The 16,032-nt window shown below is 55.6% G+C and overlaps 1 protein-coding gene across 7 annotated transcripts in view; it reads right to left on the bottom strand.

Annotated features, from left to right (window-relative positions):
• PAX5 (paired box 5) overlaps positions 1-16,032 on the bottom strand; it is a 123,009-nt gene that overhangs the window by 89,854 nt on the left and 17,123 nt on the right. The window lies entirely within an intron of this gene.

The following is a 16,032-nucleotide window of genomic DNA, read 5'->3' on the forward strand; positions in this document are numbered from 1 at the left end:
ATTATGATCTCTCCCTCAGCCGCCGTTGGCTGGAGCGGCAATCAATGTGCAACCCCTCATTGCCTGCTCTCGGGGAGCGGAGACAGATGCCATAAAAATGATCCGCAGCCCGCGCCGAGCCCCGCCAGCACAGCGGCAGCAGGCTGTGCCCAGGAACGGCCGCCACGCTGCTTCGACACACGATGCCATATTTATTTGGCCTGCCGCAGCCGTGGGGGAAGGCATCCCATTAGGCAATTATTCTTATCTTATAACGTCAATTTACTTATACTGATTGGCTTCCTGCCGCCAAATATCAATTAAATTGCAAATGCCTGCTGAAGCTTATTTCTGCCTCTTTCTCTTTTCCCCATTTCCCTTCCTTCTTCTCTCTCCCCTTCTTTTTCCTAAAGAGAGAGAGGGAGAGAGAGAACCCTATGTTCGAACATAATTTAATTTATTTCCCTTTCCATATCTCAAAGGAAAATCTATATCTCCCCCTGGAAGGCCATTTGCCCTCTGTTATTGGGAGCTGAGGTATCACAGCTCTGCGCAATTTGTTTCAGCCGACTATCGGCAGCCCATCAGGACTCCTCAGGACCTCTGCCATCCCCATGCAATTGTACCTGGTGTTGCCATTTGTGATTTGTTTTTAATAGCTGCCAGCACCTGCCAGACGGCCTGGTTTCAGTTCCCACATGGTGCATCCGCACCACTCCCATCCGTGGCGGCCACTTCCTCTCCCACGACAGTCGGCGGCAGCTGACGGAGAGCTCCACGCTCACCGCCCCTTCCCCGCCACAGCAGCGCTGGGTCTCCCCTCACCACAGGAAAGGTCCAACCAAGACACAGCACCGGCCGGTGCTGGTGTACCAAAGCATCCTTCCTCTCGCCACTGTGACCTTCCAGAACCGGTGATGACTGCTGGTACAAGCCCCCCCAACATCCCACTTCACAAGCAAACTAAGACCCCATCACGACACCCTACTGCTCGCAGCACGAGGGAAAGGGGATGGGACCAGGTCACGCTAACAGGGCTGGAGGGCTGGCCCATGAGCAGTGGTGGTAACAACAAACCCGAAGTCAAGAGCAGTTCTGGGATTTGGAGGGTGAGCAGGAAGGTGAGGTGGAGCCAAAGTGCGACCAGAATGAACAGGTGAACAACATCAGCGATGAAGAGGTGAACTCCCTCAGACGCAAAAGCGTACCCAACCTGCGGGCACTGGACAGGACCAAACCCCAGACTTAAACACTTGTCCTGCCCTGCCCACGCCGCCTTCAGCTTCCCACAGAGCATGCAGGATCAGCCAGGGAGAAGCAGGGGAGAGCAAAAGCCCGTGAAAACAGCCCAACAGAATCAGCGACAACCTCCCTGGACACTGGCGAAGTGAGGATACTCCCACTCAACATGTTGTAATGTAGTAAAAGCTTCCTGCCCGCAAAGTCCCACCCATTACAAATTGTCTGTAGTATATCCAAAAAGTCTTTGGCACCTTAGAAAAACACAGGTCCACCTACTCTGGGCTGGACAGCCACCAGAGCAATCGTCACAGCGTTTGCAATCATCTCCACAACGAGGTTTTGGACAGAAGCCGTTCGGGCTTAGCTAAGGCTGGCTGAAAAATCTTGGGCCATACCCTCGAATGACGCGCTCAAAAAGCAAGAGAGTGAGCTAGGAGGGACACACCGGTGTACGTACAGATACCTCCATCTATCCATACACAAACATACACGTATGTGCTGTATGTACACACACCATAGTGCCCATCTGTCCATCCACATAACTACTCCCCACGTAGCAACGCTCATAAAAAATATCAAGGGTCACAGGAAAGACCCCTGCACCCTTTGCAACGGTGATTATTGACAGGTTCGTTCAGGGCCTGATGGAGATAGCGCGATTGCTCGGGATGTACCTTGCAGGTTTCTAAACAGAAGGCTCCAGAATCAATTCTGTGGTAACTGGTTAGATGTGACCGGCTTACAAACTCAGCATGGGCGTCAGGAAGCAAATTCAAGCAGCACCATTACTTTTTTTTAAATATCAGAAGTGAGGAAAGCCTCCCGGCCGGGCGAGCCACAAGATAGAACAGAGATTAACGATTTTGGCTCATTTCTGTCTCCAAGGTGACAAACGGGTGCACAGCAGGCGCGGTGCCACGGCTGGTGGTGCAAGGCGATGCTGAAGCTCACAGCTTGCACAGGAAGATTTGTGTCTCTCCTGAAGCGAGGACAGCGCTGGGAGCGTCGGCAGAGCGGCAATCACCACATCCACTGCTGTCCAAGGGACACACTCTGCCCGGCGGCGGTGTGTGGAGGGCAGTCCCCCACCCACATCCACCGCTGCCACCACACCAGCTCCTCCCACAGCGTCCACAGCCCCCGCTTTGCTGGGTGAAGACCACCCATGCTGGGTGGTCTGCATGAGTGGGCTCATGGGCAGGACAGAGGACACAAGCGTCCCAGGAAGCTTAGTGACACGTTGTCCTTGGCAGCCATCGCTGGCCAGGGGCTCCCGCCCCAGCCGTGGTCAGGGGAACCACGTGCAGATATCCCACTGCGATTTTCCACTTGCAGTGTGGTGAAGTGGCACCAGTTTCACATTCCAGAGCCAAGTCAGCAAGTGAGCAGCTCCATTTTCATCCACAGCACAGTCAGAGGGAGCGTCTCGGCAGCTTACCTTGGCTGCCAGGAGGCTCTGCGAGGGGGACGTGGCAAACAGGAAAAGACCAAGAGGTGCCAGAGGTTTACACTGAGTTCACACTCCTCATGCTAACATCCCGGGGAACCACGGAGAGATTTCTCAGCATCTCTATGCTCTCCCCTCCCTCTCTTAAGCAAGCTGACCCACTAAGGTGCTGTGCTGGTCATACCATCAGGCACCAAACGCATCTGCAGCAAAGACCATGTGGGTGTAAGAGAGGGAGAATGGGTGAACCAAAGCATTACTCACATTCAAAATTCAAAGCCACACACCTAAACAGTTTAAAAAAAAATTCCTCAGATTCAGGCACCTCTGTAACTATGTTCCTCTCATCCTGGACTACCTGTGCCAGGCCTTGGCCACTCTCCCCATTGCCATCCAAGGCCATGATGGATGGGGACCGTTCTCTGTCCCCTCAACTGGGGCTAGGCAGGAGAGGACAGGCTCCACTGTGTCACAAGTCCTCACTCTTCCAGAAACACCACCTCCCGCGTCCTCCCGCCTGGAAGGAAACCTGGGCGAGAACACGGAGAGAATGGCCGCGTGCCAGTTTTTGGGGAAGCAACTGGAAAAACGAGGATCAGAGAAGGAAAACCTCGCCACATGACTATTTATTATTAGTCAACTTATGGAAAAAAAAAAAAGTCAGGCACTGTCAAGCATGAAATCTTATTGGGACAATAGAAATGGAATTGCCACTGCTGACAGTAATGTTTACAAGGGCATCATGTGTCGATGCCGCACAGCATGAAACCAGCAGCCCCGTCTAGCTCTGTGAATTGTAACAAGAGACAAAATGTCCCATTTGGGACAGGTAGGAATTGTACCACCAAAAATAACCACTCAGGTGTAAAATCCATTACAGGCGGATGGGAGGAAACACAGAGGAGCCCCGTTGACACAGTGGGAGGCTCCTGAGCTCTCTCCAACCACAGGAGCTAGTGAACACAGTCTCTGAGCCGGGGAGATGACTCGCCAGTCAGCTTCGGGGCCTCCCTTCATCCCCAACCGAGGACGGACAGAGCAGAGGGAGCAGGAACGCGCCCATCCCCACACTGCCAAGGTCCGACCCCAAAGCAGTGGGCACCGCTGAAGGGTTTCCAGTTAACACACAAGACATCGCACCAGCTGCCTGCACTCAGGCACATGCTTCCAGCCCTTGTATCAGGCCATCAAGAAGTCAGTACCACGTCTCAACAATCTGAATTTTTTAGAAATGCCCAACACAAAATCTGTCGAACTCAAAGGAATCACACTCAGGGCAGCCAGGCAGCTGCAGCCCACCATGCCCTACAACTGCTCATTACAAAACCTTCCAAATAAAGAACAATCTGACATGACAATGGCCCAAAGACAGCAGCTACAGAAAATCTGATTCAAAGGAAAGCAAAAACAGACGGAATACTTTGAACACAAAGTCCAACAGACAGGGCAGGGCTGAAGAGTGTTTTGTCGGTATAAGACATTTTGGTATCTCCACCTGAAATGCTCAGCCACCACAAAGCCTGCTCTCTCTCATGACACACCGAAATGGGCAAAGAGGAGACGTGTCCTGGCCATCAGAAGTGGTGGAGGCGAAAGCCTTTTCACCAGCTACCGCAGCACAACGCAGGCCCACTGGGAAAAACCCAGCGCCCCATCTGCTGCTGTGAGGCGAAACCGAGCTCTGCCGTGTGAGATGGCCACCACTCAACTGAAGCTGTTCTTCCAGATTGGTGTAAAGCACCTGAAAGAAGCATCTTCCCTCAGCAACGCCATCGTTCCCACAAGAACAGCGTCCTCACGGCACTTGGTCTGCTCTGTTCATCAGCGTCCCTGGCCTTCAGTCCTACAAGGGACATCTCTCTGGCTCTGCGCCTCTTTGCAAGACATTGGAGCACTGCAATGACAGGCTGCAGAAAGTTTTTGAACAAACAAAGTGCAGGCAACAGCCTCACGTCCTTACCCAGCCTGCGAGCAAAGACCTTCAGAGAGCAGCAGACTCAGCCTTCAGACGGTTCACCGCCTTGGGACCCTGGTTCGCAGCTACAGGGAAGCTGCGTTATGAAGATGGAGCATCCGTGTGACCAGAAAGCCATTGCGTTTCTCTGATGTCAGTCCCTGACAGATTTCCAATACCGTGACCTCCGCTGTAGACATCTCTTTTGCCATCCTACAAGCCAGCCATGACAGGAGATCGTAGCTGGATTTCCTTTCCATGCAAGGCACCTCAGCCAAAGATCCTTGCTCTCCAGCCTCCACCTGTAACGGGGAACTGCAGCAGCAAAGGAAAACCAGCCTCCTGCTAGAGCCATAACCCGAAAGTGATTACTGTCAGTATACTCCGACTACAAATACCTCTCCGCAGATTCTCAGAGGAGACAAAACAGAGGGAAAGCCCCCGCTCAACCTCTCCATGCATCTGCCAGAAGAAAAGATGTTGGTCGCTTTCAGAAGTCCAAGCACTCTGACTGCTCCTCCCATCTCTGAAGCCACAGGCGTCAGTACGTGGATGGTCGCTGCCCCAGGAGCAACGAACACACAAAAATGAGGAAGCAGCCGCGCAGGCAGCTCTGTGTGCCAGCTGGTCTCCACAGCTGGGGTTCAAGAAGAAAACAGAGAAAGCAGAGGTGTGGCTCTGAAACTCACGCCAAGCAGAAGCCCACGCAACGTCGCTCCAGAGTTACCGGTGGGGTGTGTCAGCGCGAGCACTGTGCTTGCTCCAGTCACATCAGGAGAGATGGAGAGCAGGGAAACAAACTGCGGACCACTGGGGACGGCTGCCCAGAGGTACCGAAAGAAAAAACAGCCTAGCTGAGTACCGAGTGGGGAAACAAGTGGGAAGTTGGCTGCACTGGAGCCATTGCACACTGGCCGCTAAACGTATCTTCCCCCATTTGCAGCTGCCTCTCCACAGCAGAACCAGCCCTGCCCCAGGGTTCTGCGCTCCAGGAGGGCGCACGGCGAGTAAACTGCTGTCCTCTGCAAGCACTGCCGCTCTCTGTGAGCTCTGCTGTATCCGGGTCACTACGCCATGACAAATTTGTAAAGCTGGTCTTCTTAACTTGGGCACATCTAGACCACACCGGCAGCCTGCAGGTATGGGTCCCAGTGCGACCAGCCATTCCTGCAGTTGGCTAAAACCCGCACAAAGTGCCAAACACAGTCACCAAGTCTGGTGCAAATAACCCCTTATGTTTCCTTCCAACGTTTGTTCAGCAACGCTAGCAGAGGACAGTTTTGGCAGGACTCGGTCAATGCTGCACAGCCACCTCCAGCAAGAAACAGCGCTCCATGCAAAGAGCACACACAAACGCCACGGTAGACAGAAAACGAACCGGAGAAACCCTCCAGTCTCAGGACACCTCCATCTTCTGCATCTCACTCATTCCGCGCTGCCTGCTCACCAGGACCTTCCCAACTGGCAACAACAGCAATTACAGCTTAAAATATTAACTCCAGCTCTTCCCAATGCACCAACGGAAAAAGTGGCTTTCCACTATCGTTCAGGATTTCAGCCAAGAAAATAACTCTGGCCTTAAACTCCCGGTAAGCTCAAATCAAATCTTGCACCAACCGTGACAGCAGCAGATTTCAGTGCTGCTTGGTAATCCTGGTACCAGCGCTGCATTTTGTGCAGCCATGGAGAAGGCAGCTAACCTGCCATCACCCGGCCTACTGTTCCCGCAGGAAGAGTGGAGGGACTCAGGAGGTGGGATGGAGGCACTGGCCAACCTGCGTCCCCGCACCGGCACTCGCCCCGCCGTGCAGAGGGAAGACTGGACGAGGTGATGGGAAAGCTGTTACCACTTCCAAGCCTGACACTGAAATGCATGATACTCAGATTATTCCTGCTGCCATGGAGGTGCCAAATCGCGTACGTAATACTTTGGCACCAGATCTTTCAGGTGGGAACAGCCCCTGTGTCTCTCCCAGCACCATCTGCAAGTGGCCAAATCTTCCAGGGTAAACGCAGACTGAGCCGGACACAGCTCGCCAGAGCTCCCCGTCTGCGCTTGAAATCGAAGCATTTATTTTAACAGCACGGATGTATTCTGACAGACCCGAGGGGCACAGATCTACACTCGGGGAAAAAAGGGGACATTGCAAAGCGAAGCATTGCGACCGTCCTCTCATAGAAATACCTCGCTCGAACGCCTCATTCAAAGGAAAGTTGCAAAAATAACTGGGTACACCAACAAAAACCCTTTTCTCTTCTTGGTTTTGTTCTTCAGTCCTCTCAAAGATCACCATCATCATTTACGACATGCAAAGCTAATTGTGAACGTCTGTGAATAACATAATACATCCATCCCAAGGCAAAGCCTTTACCACCTCTCTGTACGCGTGCGCAGGTGACTGATACCCTGGAGGGATGTACACACAGGCTCCGTAAGATACACCGGTGCACACACGCGCTGTAAGTGCACCTCAGTGCTCCCTCTTCTCTGGATTCTACCAATGTCTCAATAAAATCAGAACAATTCACCTTGCTGATGACCTTTCTATGTTATCTTATATTAGCACTTACAACAAACATCCATCAAAATCATCATGTCTTGCTTTTCCACTAAACTGCTTTTTCTTTGGAAAACGCACTCCCACAACGGAACCCTGGCCAGCCCCAGTACTGACACCGTCAGGCCAATCTGACAAGACATCTACCCCTAAACTGGAATTTATTGAAACCTGTATGAAGAGGTTATTCCTTGAAAAGCATCTAGTGCTCGACAGCTCCTGATGAGAACAGCTGGAGCTACAGCAGGGCTGTAAGGAGTGGAGGAAGCCTGGGCTTTTCATTAACATAGCTCCGGGAAAATCCCCGCTCTGCCAAAGCCGGTGGCAAATCGGCAGGGCTTCATCCCGGAGCTGGAGGAAAGCTCTCTAGAAAATAGGGGCCCCAGGGACTGCATTAGGAGAAAAGTGACAAACACGCTTGACGCACGCACAAGACAGTCGGTAACCCGCTCGCTCGGAAAGGGCAGCTGCGCTGGCGGGGAGTTTTCCTGCGCTGAGCTGCAAACGCGTAAAAACACCCACGGGCGAGCATCACTGACGGCCAGGGCAGAGCCAGCCCATCCCTCCAAACCACTCAGGCGTGAGGGCACAGGGATGTCCACTGCCAGCGACGGCTGCCCGCCAGCACTGCCTGGCCATGCCCCACATCCACAGGGACCCCAAAGAAGTTGTCCACCGGCACCGGTACCACAGGGATGCAGGCAGCCCCGGGCGCTCAGCACGCTCACAGCTGGTCAACGTGCGGAGGGCCCTAAGAGCATAGGACGGCCCCAGTTCCTACAGAGCTGAAGGGATTTGTCCAAGCAATGGAGGACCTCAGCCCACAGGCTCCATCACCCAGCTGGGCAGAGGGTGGTCCTTCCTTCCCCCAAAACATCATCTTGCCTCAGCACCGTTTGAGGGAATGCATCACCCTCAAACGTCAAAACAGCTCAGTCTGGGTGCTGAAATGGCTTTTTCATTTCATTTTGATGAATTTAGATGTGCAGAACTTTGTCAGAAGCCCAGAGCAAAACCATCTTAACACTGCCACAGCTGAGAGCTGGACTGACCCACATTTACCTTTTTTTTTCCTAGAATTTAATGAATAATGTAAAAACATTATCTTTTTCCCTCAAAGAGAAATCCTGTGCCAGCTGAGTGACACCGCTGATGGCCAGGATGACTGGCTCAGCACTGACAATCCTACGGATGGACGGTGGCTCCTGGAAACACCCAAGGGTTTCAGTCTTACGCCTTGTGGGAGCCAAACTCCTCCTCCAGACACCCACCACCACCCATGGGTGACACTGTTACTGTTAGTGTCAAACCACCATCATCCATGGGTGACACCGTCACTGCCACATCCAACCACCACCATCCATGGGTGACACTGTCACTGCCATGTCAAACCACCATCACCCATGGGTGAAACCATCACTGCCATGTCAAACCACCACCATGCATGGGTGATGCCATCAGTGCTGGTGTCAAACCACCACCACCCATGAGTGACACCGTCACTGCCCGTGCCAAACCACCAGCACGGCCAGAGGTGGCTGCCGTACCAGCCATTCAGGATGCCCAGTGCAAGGTGCACAAAAGGTAAATGCAAAGAGTGAAATGAAACAAAAGCCTTGGTGTTGTGGGAAACTATATCCCAGGACTCAGGAAAAAAGCTTTCACTGAAACTAAAAAAAGAAATTAAAACTTCCACCAAGCTGTAGATTGGTGGAGCACTGGACATAGCACAGAGAAAGCCATCACTTGCAACGTAACTAGCAAAGTCTGGACCAGACTCTAACAGGATGATTTCAGTGCCATGTGGTGAGGGAAAATAACCTCTTTCCAGGAGCTGACAAACAGCTCACCCCACTCTGCAACACCCACAACACAAAGGGCAACGTGGATCAGCACGAGCAATTGAGACCTGTACTTGCTGACCCTGCGAAACCTCCTTCCCTTCACAGGCTTCATCTCGTTACAGCCCCTGGAGCTATCCCCTGGAGTAACGACCACTCCGGTGAGCAAGCACCGCTGAAGTGGGCCTAGAAATTGCCAAAGTAAACCCCAGCACCTCCCCGGGACTCTGGAGGGGGTTTCTCTCTCTGTAACCTCCTCACGGACTCCACTTGCACTCCTCCTGACCCCTTGCACCGTGGAGACTCTGGCTTCTGATTTTTTACGTACTTTTCCTCCACCTTTTCCTGGCCATGGCTGACTCAGCAGTGGGGTTTGGGCCCACATCGCCCCATGCTCCAGGCAGGCATCGCCGTGGTTCAGCTCAGCGCCACAGCCAGTGCCCCCCTCCCCTCGCTCGGAGCCCCACTGCCCACCCCTTCCCCACTCACCACCTCCCGGACTCACAGTTCGGCACTTTGGGACCATAAAGTTCAACTTTCTGTTGGCAGGTGACTTTTTTTTCTCTCCATAACCTCCTGCTTTTCGCCCCTCACAGTCTTCCCGGTTTTGACTGTTTTCCTTGTGGTTTAGACCCCCAAAGGCTTTAGTCCTCTGCAGAGCACTTGCACGGCGCAGAAGACCCACAGGAGGAGCTGGAGAGGACAATATCCATCCCTCTGCATACTGTCAGGCTCAGGTCCTCACCCAGGGTGGGAGGTGTTACGGGGACTCCTGCCAAGACGGGACCTTGCCGGTGGGTCATTCCTGCACTGAATTCCACCCCTCGCCGGCTGCAATGCCCGTCCTCCTCCCGCCACTGCCCTGGAGCACAGACAGACAGCACCAACATGCCTGTGGGTTCCCGCACCAGCGACCGCCCAATGCCCCATGGTCCCGGGCAGCACCGTGACCTCTCCTTCAGCAAGCCCTCCCCAGTGGGGATGCTCAAACCCCCCGGGCCAAAAGTGCCTAAACTTATTCAGGGCACTCCAAGGAGTAAGTCTGGAGGAGGAGGAGATCCCACCCCCTGCTCAGGAGAGGAACGCGCTCTCACATTGGAGCAGTATCCCACCAGAGGTGTCCTGGACAAGCGGTGCCCAGAGAGCACCCACACAGCCAGGACCCTGGTCCCCTGAGTCCCAGCTGCGGGAAGAGGAGTCCACGGATGGCCAGAGGAGCCCCACACTCCAGCCCCCAAAGACGGAAGAGTAAAGATCCTCATTGCTGAGGAGCTACAACGAGCTCTCCTTTCCGTTTATGAGGACTTGGAAAGCCATGGCCAGAAAGAGGGGCTCGCACGCTCTTGTCTGACCCCGCGGCTGGTAGGGCTCTCTGTATAAGCCCCCATGGTGAGCCACAGGCCAAGGCAGCAGCGTCACCACCCTGGGCCTCAGCCCAGCCAGGACATCCCTGCGGCACAGTGCTTAGCGACGCAGTGTGAGCTCTCTGCTGCGGAGGGATGGAGGGCAGGGGCGGGACAGTGGGATCGAGGGGAGCAGAGCGGGCGGGTGTTTGTCTCCACCACTGGAAGAGTGAGCAGCAGGATGCCCCTGGACACAATCCGTGTGCCGCAGGAGTACGCTGCAGGCCATGGGCACACCTCAGATGAGGATGGAGCTGCGGATGCTGCGCCTGACCAGGCGGTGGTTCTGGTTTAAAGAAGGGGAGCTAAACCCAAGGGGAAGCGCCTTCCCAGCAATCTGGAGTAGAGCCCTGGAAGCCACACAAGGGGAGAAGACAGAAGATGCTGGCAGCACCTCCGCAGCACTGTGCTCCCTTTCGAGGCTGCTGACGGCCGGTCGCACAGCCTCCGAGGCATCTATGCCTGCAGCCCCACAAGCCTCTGTCTATCTGTGAGTGGAGCTTCTTGTTTCCGTCCCACTGGGAAAACACAGTTCACGGGCCTGGTACGGAAGAAAGGCACAAAATGCAGAAATACTGTCGGTATTATTAGCCCTCGCTCATGTTTAGTCATGCTTGCTTTGCTTTTCCTGGTCTCTCTCCCCCCAGACGTGTCACTGACACGGCGAGCCCGTGTCCGCCTTTGTCAGGGCGAAGCACTTTGTTGGCCGTTCTCAATAGCAGGCACCTCCCGCAGCCGCTGCAGCGCTGGCACGGTCGGAAGCGTGCCCGGCAGCTTCAGCCGGCCGCACAGGTTAGTGCTGCTGGGACGCCCAGCCGTGCCTAACCTGGGGCATCCCTGCGTGAAAACACAGTGAGTGGAACATCGAACAGTTTTGTAAGGCATGGGATCGCACACACCCCGGGCTCCTTCTCATTCCTATCGGCGTCCCTGCCCCTCCTGGAGGCCTGTCCTCCCAGGCAGAAGGCTGTGGCCCAAACGGCTTTAAATATACCGAGCCAATGTTGAAAGGCAAGGCATTTTTCAAAGAGTTCGGCTGAGGAAACAAAGCACAAGCACCTACATCACCACACCAGATGCCGACAGCAACGCAGGGCTCTGCTTGCTGAGAATGGAAACAAAACAACTCGTGCAAGTGCAGGTCTCCTGTCACGCTGGTTTCAATTCCCCAAATGCCTGCGCCGCTGAGAAGACTCTATACCAGTGAATTCGAAATACAGTCCACGCAGCTGTTCGGTGCAGGTATCTAAATCTGCCAAACCTCTTCTGCAGCAAAAAGGGGTAGATGGGTAGCAGACACCCGCATCCTGTGCGGTGCTTTGCTGAGGGCATCCTGCTCAATTTGCTTCCGACAGCGTTTCCTGGCGCGGGCCAGGCCGAGCCGACAGTTTGCAGAACGGCGCTCACTGCTGCATGTAGCCCTGCGCTCTCACCAAACACGAGGGAAGAGAACAGGCCAACCGGTCCAGCACAGCCCGCGTCCCTGTGAGGCAGCGCTCCTCCCCTCTGCGCCCCCACGGCCACACCCGCGCTGAGCAGGGGAGCGACGCCTGCCCCGTGCCAATCCCAGCACCAGCGGATGCCAGCTTGCACACGCCAGAACCCTGTGCTGTGGTTTAGCACCACGCCAGCCGGAGTTTGCGCCTGTGCGGTCCCCAGTTCAGCAGCACACACGCAGCGCTGGTGACAGAACGGGCGTCCTGGACTTACAGAGCAACGACTGCAGGCAGACAGATTTCACTCTGACTTGGCTGCTGCTCATGTTCACACCCTGCTGCTACGACCCACCACTACCAGAGATTTCTGCCTGTTTCTGTGTCAGGAGTGAGGGCACAAGCATACTTCTGCCTCAGTCAGGCTGCGGGTCTCAGGCTGGGCGAAGCTGCTAAAAGCATGTCAGTGTCGTGGGGCGCAGAATCAGGGGGCTGGTGGAGACGACTAGGCACACCAATCCCCAACACAGCACGCAGCATTTGCTCCAACCGTCGTCACTCCCATGCAGGGAAACAGTTTGTGTTTTGTGTAAAGCCAAGAAGAGCCATGAGAATGGAGATTCACGTAATTCTTCCAATCCCGGTTCATAAATTCACCGGGAGCCGGTCACACCTCCCTGCGAGGATACGGGAGCCGAGCCCACGGGTCAGCCCTGACCACGATCGCTGGCTGCAGCAGAGTGGACGGCAGCGGCCTGTGCCAAAGGCAACAGACGCACGGACAGGACGTGGTCAGACGGAGCGGTGGGAACCCACCATGGGCCCGCGCGCCGAGGGCTCTGCACGAGGTCCAATGGCCCTCCTCCACCGAGACTGCTCCCGCGGCAGCCGGCATCGCGCCGGGACGTGAAGGAGCTCCGAAGGGAGCAGCGTGCCTCTGGCAGAGCCTGGGGCTCTCCCAGAAGTAGCCATCCTGGCTTTGGCGGCGAGACGCCGCTCTCCTGCACAGACAGTCCAGCTCAGGAGCAGACCCCAGGTGAGGGCCACATCCCCTGCCCCCATCACGTCTGCCTGCTCTGGGACCCCTCTCATTGACGTGCCAGGAGCGTCACTCTTGGGCTCAAGCCCTTCTGCCAGCTCTCCCGTAGCTGCAGAGCCCCGCAGTGCCTGGACGGAACCAGGGCTAGGGAAGAGATGGGTGAAGGGAGAAGGAGGGGTGGGCCCTGCTTTGGCCCTCTCCCTTCACGGGATCCTCAGACCCCCCAGAGCAGCCACAGCCCAGCGACCCCCCTCGTCCCAAAACCTGCCCTGCCCACCATCTCTGCCCCGACTCCAGTGCACCCACCTTGGGACGCAGATCCCTCTCGCCTTCCTCCCACTGCTCACCAAGGTTTATTTAACCCCCTTCAGAAAGCTTTGACTTCCAGACGGGATGCTCAGCACTTCCCAAACACAGACCCTGCCCGCTGCCCACTGCAGGACCACCGCCAGCCACCCGCCATAGCTGTGCGCAGCACAGTGGAACCAGGCCCTGCGCTGCCGCCGGGCGAAAGCGCCGGACGGAGCCTTCGGCCTGCTCTGACTGGGGGTCTCGCTGCCCCCCCTGGCCTAACCAAAACATGCCCCGCTTGCTAGCAGGTGGCTCAGCATGATGGTTCTGCCCATCCCTGCCACCCGCCCGCACCCCGGCAGCCTCTTCCCATGCTGCAGGGCCAGGCAAGCGCGCAGCCGCAGAGCTGGACGGAGGCGATCAGGCAGAGCAGCTCGAGGCTGCAGCGGCCTGCTGTATCTTTCTGCCTCGTTAGGGAACAGCTTCTTGTGACAGTCTCCAGTAGCAAGTCCTTTAACCACAACTGAAAGTACCGGTCCCCTACGAAGGCACATCTGCTCCAAGTCCGTATCACAACAGGGAAAAAAATGACACCTTCAGCTATATAAACCAATAAAGACTGTCTGATTTGGTTTGCCCCTGTTGCTACCCAGCAAGCTCCCCACTGGGTTAAAGACTGGTGACATCTGCTAAAAAAGTGTCAAGAGTGAGGAGAACAAAACCGGGTAATGAATCACACGGCGCCCTCAACGCAGCTGGGAGCCACAGGGGCAAGCCCGCCCCACTCCACTCCCCGGCCAAGGGCAGCCGGGACCACCAGACGAGCGCTGCCGGGACCACCGGACAAGCATCATGCAGCCCACAGATCCGGGAGACATAGGCCGGGATGCAGAGGAGCAGCCGGGCACCTTGCAGCCACCGCTGAAAAGCGGCGCAGCACGGCAAACGACGCAACGCGAGGCAGTCTCGCTCCAGCTCTCCAGAGCTGGGAAATGGTGAAGTTAACTCTGCCCCCTTGTGCATCTGCACCACGATACAGCCCGTAATTAGAAGATTACATGCTCCTCTTCTCCACCACATTAGAGGTGACCATACACCGTACACCACCTCGTCACCGGCAGCATGGAGCCCCAGGGGCACCCCGCGCCCACCTGTGCAGAGGGAGGGGTGACGGATGCCCCCAGGGACCCCCTCAAACAGACACAGACGCTGGGATATCTGTTTACTCCTCTCCAAACAGGCAGCTCTGAGCCTATTATAAAAGCAGCCGAACAGCTCTGCTGAGGACAGCGCTGGTGTCTGGCTCAGAGCTCAGAAATCGGGACTGACCCTGCCAAAACAACGCGAGCTGGTTCAGAAACCACCTGCTCTCTTCTGAAATTGAACTGGCAAAAGGTGGGGAATTTCTCAGCTCCACTTCTGATCTTTCCAAGGAAATGTTTAGCTCTTTTCTCTGCAATCGCAGGAACTTCCAATTTCGTAGCCAGAGCGTCTTCTTCAGTTTAAACCAGAGTCTCTTCAAACACAGGCACCCAAGGACCAGCGCTTCGGGATGGGGCTGTGACAGAGCCGCGTGGGTTCAACGCAGCCAGCCTCTCTCCTGACACGGCTGATCAAATACAACACTTCTGCCCTGCCTGCTTTAATGCATGGATTTATCTGTGCAGTTGTGGCCTTGGTTTGGAAAAAAAAAATCAAATGCACGACCCCACAGTTAACTCACAACGGGATATTCAGCAAGTACCTGGATACAGGGAGCTCTGTACTCCCACCGTCCGAGCAGTCCCCACGCAGCTTGAATCGGCCCCACAAAGCTTTTGCAGTTTTTCCCCAGTTTCAGTAAACCGAGCACAATTCCGCAGCAACCAGGCATTTCCACCAGCGCATCCGCAGACGCTCGACCCTGTTTGTGCAGCTCAGGCACCAGGCTCCTCACCCAATTTTAGCCAGGTTTCCCAAGGGGTTCCATTAATGTCACCACAGCTCTGTTCACCCATCCCACCTTGTCCATCCCTGTGGGGCCAGGCAGCGGGGGCAGTGGGAGGCACAGGGACACAGACTCGCGCTGACTGCAGGGTGGCGCTGGACCCACACCGGGGCTGCAGGAGCTGGGGACCACGGGTGCTCCACGGCGAGGGCAGGAGCCTGACCCGGCAGGCAGGACGGCAGCACCCCAGCCAAAAGCAAGGAGGGCCCCAGCCGAACAGCACTGCCTTGGGGCGGGCAGCCACCCCTCCTCCAGGTGCCCCCTGCAGCCGTCACCTCAGCATCCCCGCCAAGGCTCTGGCATCCCCTGCTACCATACGCAGAGGTGTGTCCACGGTCTTGGCCTCAGCCCTGCTCTGTGAGCCCTCACTGCACGGAAGGGATGCTCTCCATTACAGGCACTTTTATAAGACACCAACACAGAATTTCTCCTCTTCCCTTCCACCCCATCCTCAGCATCCTCCTCTCCAAAGCAGTTGTCCTCATTAGGAAAATGCCCGGGACACAGAATGGAACAGGACCATAAACCCATCAGCAGATGTGAGGAGGGCCAGCCATGTCCAATCCCAGCCACTGTGCTCGCTTCCAGCGCCTGGGCCGACAAAAGTGCCCAACGCCCGGGGCACCTGCAGAGACGAGTACGGCAGAGAGCTCTGCTGTTAATTTTCTGCTTCTTTGTGGACAGGGCCACCTCCCTGACTTATTTTTATCTCAGGTGGCCACAGAGTCAGCACAACAGTGACTCTTCCCCTTTCACTGGAGGGAAATGTACCCTGCTCAGGAGGAGGGTCTGGTTAAAAACTGCGTCACAGCCTCAGCGCTTTCTGAAACACCCAGACAAGCCCCTGCTCCTCAAAGA

This window comes from Chlamydotis macqueenii, chromosome Z, assembly GCF_036417535.1.
Source record: "Chlamydotis macqueenii isolate bChlMac1 chromosome Z, bChlMac1.mat, whole genome shotgun sequence".
Classification (NCBI taxonomy): Eukaryota; Metazoa; Chordata; class Aves; order Otidiformes; family Otididae; genus Chlamydotis; species Chlamydotis macqueenii.